The sequence below is a fragment of the Carlito syrichta genome, unplaced genomic scaffold, assembly GCF_000164805.1.
Source record: "Carlito syrichta isolate Samal-C Ts95f unplaced genomic scaffold, Tarsius_syrichta-2.0.1 Scaffold307140, whole genome shotgun sequence".
In the NCBI taxonomy this organism is placed as follows: domain Eukaryota; kingdom Metazoa; phylum Chordata; class Mammalia; order Primates; family Tarsiidae; genus Carlito; species Carlito syrichta.
Window position 1 is genome coordinate 40,402 of NW_007251236.1, and position 9,154 is coordinate 49,555.

A 9,154-nucleotide genomic window follows, 5' to 3' on the forward strand; every position below is an offset into this window, starting at 1 on the left:
GGGGCGCATCCTCCAGGCGGTCGCTGGGAGCCCGTTGGCGAAAGTCAGCCCCTGAGGGTGCGGCGTCGGGCACGGCAAGGAAGGCTCTGGGGCTGGAAGGAGCCGTTTCCACGCACAGCGGAGGCTGGTCCTGCGCGGCCGCGGAGCAGCAGGTGAGAGTCACCAACGCCCTGGATTGGGAGTCTTCTGTGAGATGCAGGAAAACCGGCCAGTCAGCCGAGTCCAAGTGGTTGACAAGAACAACCCACGGTGGCTGGTGGGGGGAGGGGGGGAGTGGGTACTCGATCCAGCTGAATATACACGAGACCGCCGCGTAGAAGGGCTTGTGGTGACCCCAGCCTGATGGGGTAGGCGGGGAGGCAGGGGAACCCTCCTCCGGCGGGCATGAGGGGGTTGCTCTGATGTGTAAGATGGAGGACCTGGCCTCCACTGCCCTCAGGGACCTTGGGACCTCCCTGGTGAGGTGCCCTGGCTGAGCCGAGGGTGGGGGGAAGGCCGGGGGGCAGTGGGGGAGAGGGTCAGCTTTCTGTAAGCCTCTGGTCTGCAGAGCTGGGCCTGACACCTCCCGGGGGAGGAGGCCAGGCTTTGTGGCCTTTGCATACCCCTTTGGTCCTCATGCCAACTCCACTCGGGCAGCCTGGTACCTGGGAGACTTGAGGGGCTGGAATAGAGGAAGAGGAGGATGGCTGGAGCCTCAGATGGCTCCGGGAGAGATGCAGAGAGAACACTGTCTCACATCTTTGGCATCAGTTCCCTCAGGGAGGCGTTGGCAGGGTGAGTCTCTCAGAAGCACAGATGGTTACTGACTAGGAAAGATCTGTAATCTTCCTGGCTGCGAGCTCTCCTGTGCAGTCAGCACCGTCACTGTCAGGCTCTGTTCCCTCCCCGCAGCACCCCAATCTCAGACCTAGGAGGATTCACTCGGTTGGACAGGACGGGACAGTGAGGTCAGGGACCAGAGCCTCCTCGTGTAGTGCCTGGGGGTAAAACCCCCAGCGTGGACAACGTTCAGTGGATGGTTCTGTCTGACTTGTAGGAAGTCCGGCCTGATGGGGAAGAGCAGCCTGGCCAACACAGGCACCTGGACATCTGGCCTCGTGCAGCTGGACGAGGGTCGGGGAGCCTCGGGGCAGCTCTGGGGCAGCCCCGGGGGCCCAGAGAGTGCCACTCAGACAGCTGCAGAGGGCGCATAAAACCCCAAGGGCGCATACAACTTCAAGGCTGAGAGTTGAATTTTTTACCTTTATTTTTAATTTTTTTCATGGCCTCTTGTCAAAGCAAAGTTAACATCTCTTGAATTTGCTGAGAAGGGAGAGCTTTCCTGGGAAGATTTGCAGGATTTTCTCACTGTTGAAGAAAAGGACAAGGACCAGGCATGGTGGCTCACGCCTGTCATCCCAGCACTTTGGGAGGTCGAGGCGAGAGGATTGCTTGAGCCTAGGGTTTTAAGAACAACCTGGGCAGCTTGGCGAGAAGTGGTCTCTACAATAAATCAAAAAATTAGCCAGGCATGGTGGCGCGCTTCTGTGGTTCCTGCTGCTTGGAAGGCTGAGGAGGAAGGATTGCATGCCACTACACTTCAGCCTGGGCATCAGAGAGACTCCAACTCAGAAGAGAAAAGTACTGTGGGCTGGGCGCGGTGGCTCAGCATGTAATCCCAGCACTTTGGGAGGCGAGGCCAGAGGAATGCCTGAGCCCGCAGTTTCAAGACCAGTCTGGGCAACTTGGTGAGACCTCGTCGCTATAATAAATCACAAAAACTAGCCAGACGTGGTGGCGTGCATCTGTAGTTCCAGCTACTTGGAAGGCTGAGGTGGAGGGATCACCTGAGCCCAGCAGGTGGAGACTGCGGTAGCCACGAGTGTGCCGCTGCACTCCAGCCTGGGCAACAAGAGTGAGACTCCAACTCAAAAAAATAAAAGGACAGTCTAGACATGTCTGTGGACTCACATGCAGCCTGGGCCCCTGGCCCAGGGCGTCCAAGCAGTGTGTGGCATGGGTGTGAGTATGTTCAGGCACATACCAGGGGCTCAGGTTTGCGGGGAGGACAGCAAGCAGGAGGGGGCTCCGGGAGGGACTGAGGTAGGAGATGGGTCTGAAGCCCCTCTTGGCTCCCTGAGCAGCCAGCCTGCAGGGTGTTTACTGTGCTGCCTTAGATAAGCCATCAGCTGAACTCTGAGTTACATAAGGCCATAGGGCCGTGCTGGCTGGGAGTGGAGGATGAAGAAGGGGCCTGGTTCTAGAAAGTACCCCCCTCATCATCAGCCCCTGGGCATCAAGAGCCCTTCCCGGGCTACTCGGGCCGCATCTCAGAGGGTCTTGGTTTCCCTTGGGAGGGCCCAGCGTCCTGGTCTTTGAAACCCTGTCGGCCCTGCTTTCGGGCCCTGTGACCTTGGGGAAGTAGCTCAACCCCTTTGCCCCAGTTTTCTCATCTGGGAGCAAATGGGAGCAAAAGAACCCACTGCCTCTGTGACCCAATGTGTGTGAATTAGCCAGCACGGTGCCTGGCATTTAACAGACACAAAAAAGACAGGATCACGGTTTTGTTTCTTGCATGAATCTCTAGTACAATGGATGTGGTTCTCTGAAATGGCATCCCTGGACCAAAACCACAGCCCTCCCCATCTGCAAAGCATGTGCAGTCTCGAAGCACGCATGAAGAAAACAGGACGAAGGCCCCCCTCCAAGCCCTGAGCTCCCAATGCCTGGGGAAGGCTTTATCATAGCTCCCATCTTAACAGAGACACGGAGGCTCAGTGAGGCTGCAGGGCTGGGAAGGGACACAGCCAGGACCCAGCTGCCTTTGCTCTCAGTGACCTCTGCCCCCACCATGCGTGGTAAGGCAGGGAGCAGACGCCTCCTGGTTCCTGCACAGAGGAGGGAGCCCCAGGCTCCACTTGCCAGACTTGCCCTGCTTGTTCATTCCACACATGTCTCCTGCGAATCTGGGGGCGAGGCCCAGGGGAGCACAGAGGCCGCAGAGCTGGAGTCTGGCCTGGCCTGCACACCTGCCACACACTCTGTCCCCCAGGCAGCTGGTTCCACAGGTCCCAGGGACCACATCAAATCCCAGGTCTGGGATGGAGTTCCGGGTACAGTTGTGTCCTCACGCGCAAGATGTCCCCTGGAGCAGGTCCATCAGGAGGGTTCAGTCGCTCCATCCACTGGCTGGTCTGCCCTTATGGCACCGACCTGGACCACCCCCCCACCCCCCGACAGCAGCCTTGAGCACTAGGCAGTTTCAGGTGGAAAGTGTGGCCTGAGGGAGTGGGACAGACCAGCGACCTAGGCCAGTGCTCCACTGGGGGCGAAGGCCACATGCCGGCACACGTTCAATGAAGAGGATGCTGGTGGGGTTCGGAGTTGTGACCCTTGAGTGTTCCTTTGTCAGTCACAGCAGGGACACAGGATGTCCAGCACAGGGACCCCCAGCTCGACGGGCGGGCAGGCGTCCAGGCCTCTGAGATGGCAGCCGTGCATCCAGCGGTGCCGTGGAGGTGCCTGCTTCCCCGGGCAGTGACTGCTCCTGCCTCACCTGAGGTCGGCCCCAGCACCCACTCATCCATCGCAGGGAGTGTTTGACCCACAGGAAACACGATTTAAATAACTTTCGACAGCAGCACAGGCCACAGCTTCCTCAGGCCATCACCCAGCTGTGCGGTCAGGGTCAGGTAGCAGGCTTGCAGCAGACTCGCAGCGGGGGGTCGCAGAGACAGCACACAGGCCAGGCCCTCCCGTGCAGCAGCCGGAGCCAGACCCACCAGGCAGGACCTGCATGACTCTCTGGGAACCAAGGAGGCTGCCAATCTGAAGGCCACCCAGGCTCTGCCCTCCTGATGCTGAAAACAACCCCACACGGCAGTGGCAGTGGTGTCCCCCACCCTACCCAGCCCGGCCTCTCCGGGGCCTGCGCTGCAGGGGGCTCAGGGCAGAAGATCCAGGACTGGACCTGGATGTTGACAGTAAGGCTGGCATCCCAAGGGTCGTGTGGCACAGACTGCCAGTTCCCTGCTGAGCTGTGTGGGGCTGCCCCACCCTGTGCTCCAAAGCTGGGGTCCAGCCAGCGTTCCAGGACCCTTTCCCGTCCCCAGTTCTCCTTCCTCCTGATGAGCCATGGCTCTTTGCAGGGACAGCGTCCCATTATGGCTGAACCAGAAAGCAAGAAAGGAGATGGGGGAGGGGCAGAGGGAAAGACAAGGAAACGGGGGAGGAGCTGGAGAGGGACATGTAAGCAGAGGAGGAGGTGGGGGAGGGGAGGCAGAGGAAAGAGGAGGAAGAAGGACTGGAGGGGTGGGGGTGGGGAAGGGGGAAAGAGGAGCAGCAGGGAGGGAGAGCAGGGAGAAGGCCAGAGAGGAGGCTGCGAAGCAGGAGGCCCCGGCCAGAAGCGGTCTCCCCTCTGGCCCTGGCCCTGGCCCCAGGGATCGGTCTGCACAGCCCTGCCAGCCCCAGCCGCGTCCATGGGTGTCCGTGGGAAAATGAAGCGGCCCCGTAGCAGCAATGAGGGCAACTAATGAGACTGGGCTTTGAAGAAAATGACCTGTGGGGGAGGGGGACACCGACCTCGGGAGAACTGAGCGCTGCCCACCCCGCCCACCCGCAAGGCCTTGCTGTGGGCCCCATCCTTCCTCAAAGCCAGGCCTCTGCCCTGCCCTTCTGAAGGTGCGCCCTCAGCTGGGGCGGGGGTGAGGAAGGGAGACAGGAAGAGACATGCCCGCCACAGAAGACACACAGGTGGACAGGGGCCTGGGGGTGTGCTTGGAAGACAAGCCTTGGGCGCAGGCTCAGGTGGGAGCAGACCCCACCCCCAGGCTTCCCTGCCCCCAGAGCAGGTCACTTAACCTCCATTTCTTCATCTGTAAATTGGGATACTCTCACCTTTCTGGGCCGCTGGAAAGATTAAATGAGAAGGTGTATGAGAAGCGCTTGGTCCTGCAGTGAGTTAAGTGAATACAATTTGCAGCTAGACAGTAAGTCCCCTACATACAAGCCTTCAAGTTACGAACTTGAACAATCAATGCACACCTGCTTCTTAATGTATTATTTCTCTCCACTGGGTATCAGTACAGCCCATTAAACACATACAGGACTATACAGCCAATCGTGTTCATTGGGCACCTAAGTTAACTCTGTTGAACTTAAGACAATTTGGACTTACAAATGTACTCTCAGAATGAAACTCGTTCGTATATGGGAGACCTCCCATACACACATCTTTGCCAGGGTTGTGAGGTTCAAGGTCAGCAAAGGCAGTAGTTAGCCAGGTCGCGGTGAGGGGTTGGATCACAGAGCTCCCCACCCAGCACTGGGAAGACCAAGCCGTGATCAAATGTCTGCTCAGAAGAGACCGCAGAAATCACAGGGTCATCCTCATTCTGTTTCTTCCCTTAAAATTATTTCCCGAGTAATGAATGCTAAAAGCAACACAAGGGAGCAAAGCGCCAGCAAAACGCAGCCACGATCCCACGAACTACAGAGTATCCCAGGGGGCCCTCTGGCTAGATGCTTTCATAGTTGTAGGGGATTGACGAGGTTAAACTGAAATTTTTCTCCAAAGCATTCCCATAGCACTTGTGCTACTTTAAACACATTCTGCGAAGCTGTTTTCTCACAGACCAGCATGTGGTGATCAAGGGTCACAGCAGTACCTAGCCTCCATGGGCACTGTCATCTTCAGGACTGCATACAGTTTTCTGTTGTGCTTATACCATGCGCTTTACTGAGCTGACCCCTATTATTAGGCATTGTATGGTTTCCTGGCCAGCTGAGTAGACCAGCTCCAGGGTGTGCCCTGCCCTGCTGACAGACTTTCATGAGACAGACAGGCTGCATGAGATAGACTTCCATGAGACAGACAGGCTTCCAAGAGACAGACAGGCTTCCAAGAGACAGACGGGCTTCCATGAGACAGACAGACTTTCATGAGACAGAAAGACTTCCAAGAGGCTGGACTCGGTAGCTCAGCCTGTAATCCCACGCTTTGGGAGGCTGAGGTGAGTGGATTGCCTGAGCCTGTGGGTTTGAGACCCACCTGGGCAACTTGGCAAGACCTCATCTCTAAATGAGCTGGGCATGGTAGCGCGTGCCTGTAGTTCCAGCTACTTGGAAGGCCGAGGTGGAAGAATCGCCAGAGCCCAGCAGGTCGAGGCTGCAGTGGCCAGAAGCATGTCACTGCCCTCCAGCCTGGGTGACAGAGACTCCAACTCAAAAAAAAAAAAAAATTCCCCGCGCCTTGGGAGGCCGAGGTGAGTGGATTGCCTGAGCCGGCGGGTTCAAGATCCGCCTGGGCAACTTGGTGAGACTTCGTCTCTACAATAAATCAAAAAAATTAGCCGGGCGTGGTAGCATGCGCCTGTAGTTCCAGCTACTTGGAAAGCTGAGGCAGAAGGATCACTGGAGGCGGAAGGATCGCTGGAGCCCAGCAGGTTGAGGCTGCAGTGGCCGAGAGCCACTGGGTGACAGTGTGAGACAGAGTGAGATATCAACTCAAAAAAAAAAAAAGAAAGACTTCCAAGAGACAGACTTCTATGAAACAGATAGACTTCCAAGAGACAGATGGACTTCCAAGAGACAGACTTCCACGAGACAGAAAACCTTCCATGAGACAGGCTTCCATGACACAGGTATCCATGAGGCAATTTCGCTGATGATGGGTCTTCACGCTTAGCTTCTCTCCTGCCATCTTGGGGTCTTTCTGCAGGAAGTATCTCTTGCTCTCGGGGGCACCTGCCACCATTCAGAAGTGATGGGGAAGAAGGAGCCCCGTGGAGTGGAACCAACATTGACTGAATTCCATCAATGAGCCACTTTACGAACATGATCTCATCATTTAATCCTCACAGCAGCCCTGTGCAGGGGCCATTTCCAAAGCACAGGGCTCTGGGGTTCATTTCAGCCCGGGATTTGATCTTCGCATGTCTGCCTCTACAGCCTGTGCTCGTCAGTGGGGTGGCTAGGGCAGGGGTGGAGGCAGAGGGATTGGGGTGAGAGAGAGAGTGGGCAGGGGTCGGGAAGGGTAACGCGTGCATCTCCTGCCACAGGAGAGGTGATGCCTCCCGCCGTCCTATAAACTTGAATCCTCAGAGCAGGCCTGGAGTGCCCACAGAGGCGACCCCTCCCTGGTTCCCAATGCGATGCCACCAAGCCTCTCTTACTGTTTGCTTTCCGTCCCGCACACGATTCCCTTTTTAAGGCCTTTTCTGTCTGCAGGTGCAGATCTGAGCTCCGCCAACAGCAGGAAGAGTCTGGTCACAGCCCAGAGCAGGCAGACCAGGCAGTTCTGGGAATGTTTAGGGTCTCTGGGCACAGGGAGATGACCCTGGGCCCTTTTCAGGGTGGGGGTGGACAGAGCCCTCTCACTGAGGAATGGGGGAAATGCAGGCCCAGTGGAACCTGCACTTGAACAGCGGCTTCCTGCCCCCTGGCCACCTGCACCCCTGGCCCGCCACCCTCCCTCCTGCTGCCACCGCCAGCCTCCCTGCCCTGCTCTGGGTGGGCCCCATGGTGGGAGGGACAGAAGAGTCGTGCTCTGTCAGAAGACCAACAAGGAAGTGAGGTCAACTTGGGGTCTTGAGTCCTTGCCAGAAGGCCAGCTGGAGTGGCCCCTCATGGGGACAGAGAGCTTTGGATCCCAAGAAGGCTCCAGGCACCTGGGAAAGGGGAGAGAGAAAGGTAGGGTGGAGGGAAAGCAGCCTCCCCTCCCCTGAGAGGCCGTGGACTCTGGGCCTCCTCCAAGGGTGGCTCTGTCCAGCACCAGGAGCCCGCGGGGAGGCCGGGTTGGGTCCTTGGGGGCCGCGGTGAAGGGGGGTGTCGGCATGACGCTTTCGGGCAAGGCCTCCAGTCTGAACAGTGATTTCCCGCCTTGTGAGAATTACCCAGGGATCTTTTATTCATTTATTTTTGTGAGTTGGTGTCCCACTCTTGCCGCCCAGGCTGGAGTGCAACTGCACGCCCACAGGCTCCACAGCCCCCATCTTCTAGGCTTAGGTGATCCTTCCGCCTCAGCCTTCCAAGCACCTGGAACTACAGATGCACGCCACCACCCGGCTAGTTTTTATGATTTATTGTAGAGATGAGGCCTCGGCAAGTTGCCCGGGCTGGTCTTGAACCCCTGCCCAGGCAGGCCTCTCACTGGCCTCCCAAAGTGCTGGGATTACAGGCTGAGCCATCACGCCCGGCACTCAGGGAGCTTTTAAAAGTCCTGCTGCTCAGGTTGCCCAGGTCAGTTATGTCAGGCTTTCAGGGGACAAATAGGCCCTGGAGCCAGAAGGCACCCTGGTCTGATGTAGTTCCCCCTGTGTCCTGAAGACCCTCTTGTCTGACATGGAGATGCTTGGGGCAGTGGGGGTGGTCAGGCAGAGGGAGCAGGACACGTTCAGACATCGCAATTGCACAGAAGCAGCTGCGGGTCACAGTGCAAGTTGGCTGAGTTCCCTGGTCCCACTCTTCCCATCTGTAAAATGGGCACCAGAAAGCAGATGGGAGAGGATTTGATGAGATGATGGCACAGCTGGGCATGGTGCTCTGCCCGCGGTGGGGCTGGGTACTGCCTGTGTCTTGGGGTGACAGTCTCTGCCCTGCCGTCCCCGCCAGAGGGACACTCAGGCGGGGACTTTAGGATGCGAGTGTGGGAGTGAGTCACACACTCACTGGGGTGGGGTGGTGGGTGGCAGTGCTGAGACAGGGCTTGGGGGCACTGCTCCCCAGTGACCCAGAAACAGGAGGTGTGCTCAGGGGTGCCCATGGGGCACATATCGTCCTGCAGTCCTGTTTTGTCCCGGGAGGGGGAAGAAGAGGGATAGAGCAGGTTGGGGGGTCTTAGGGGCTGCTTTCCCCGGGTTCCTCACTCAGGGCTGTCCACTGGGCACCTGACGTGTGCACCATGGGGCTCTGCAGGGCCAGGGAGAAGGAACAGCAGCCAGGGAACCACGGGGTCCACCCTGGGCTACGCCACTTGCCCAGGTGAAGATGCCCCCGTGCCAGTCCTCTTCCTGTTCTCTGGATCCAGAAGAGCGTCACCTCTGCCACCTCCCCAGACGCCCAGGGGGAGCCTGCCTGCCTCTGCCTACCCTCCTCCAAGGCTGGAAGATTCCACATTGAGTCTCTGGCCCCCACTCCCCTTTCCTGACGCTGCCCCCCATGCCCCCAAGGCAGCTGG

At 58.1% G+C, this 9,154-nt stretch overlaps 1 protein-coding gene across 2 annotated transcripts in view; it reads right to left on the reverse strand.

Annotated features, from left to right (window-relative positions):
• Positions 1 to 1,222: 1,222 nt before the first annotated feature.
• The window catches only part of GOSR2 (golgi SNAP receptor complex member 2), a 29,117-nt gene continuing 21,185 nt past the window's right edge, over positions 1,223 to 9,154 (reverse strand). The window contains exons 7-8 of one of the 2 annotated variants that reach the window (XM_008063916.2): positions 4,876 to 4,887; positions 1,223 to 1,347 (exon numbers count right to left, since the gene is read on the reverse strand). The gene's annotated coding sequence lies outside the window, so the exon portion shown is untranslated. The remainder of the gene's footprint in view (positions 1,348 to 4,875; positions 4,888 to 9,154) is intronic. The other variant, XM_008063918.2, reaches the window with a different exon arrangement.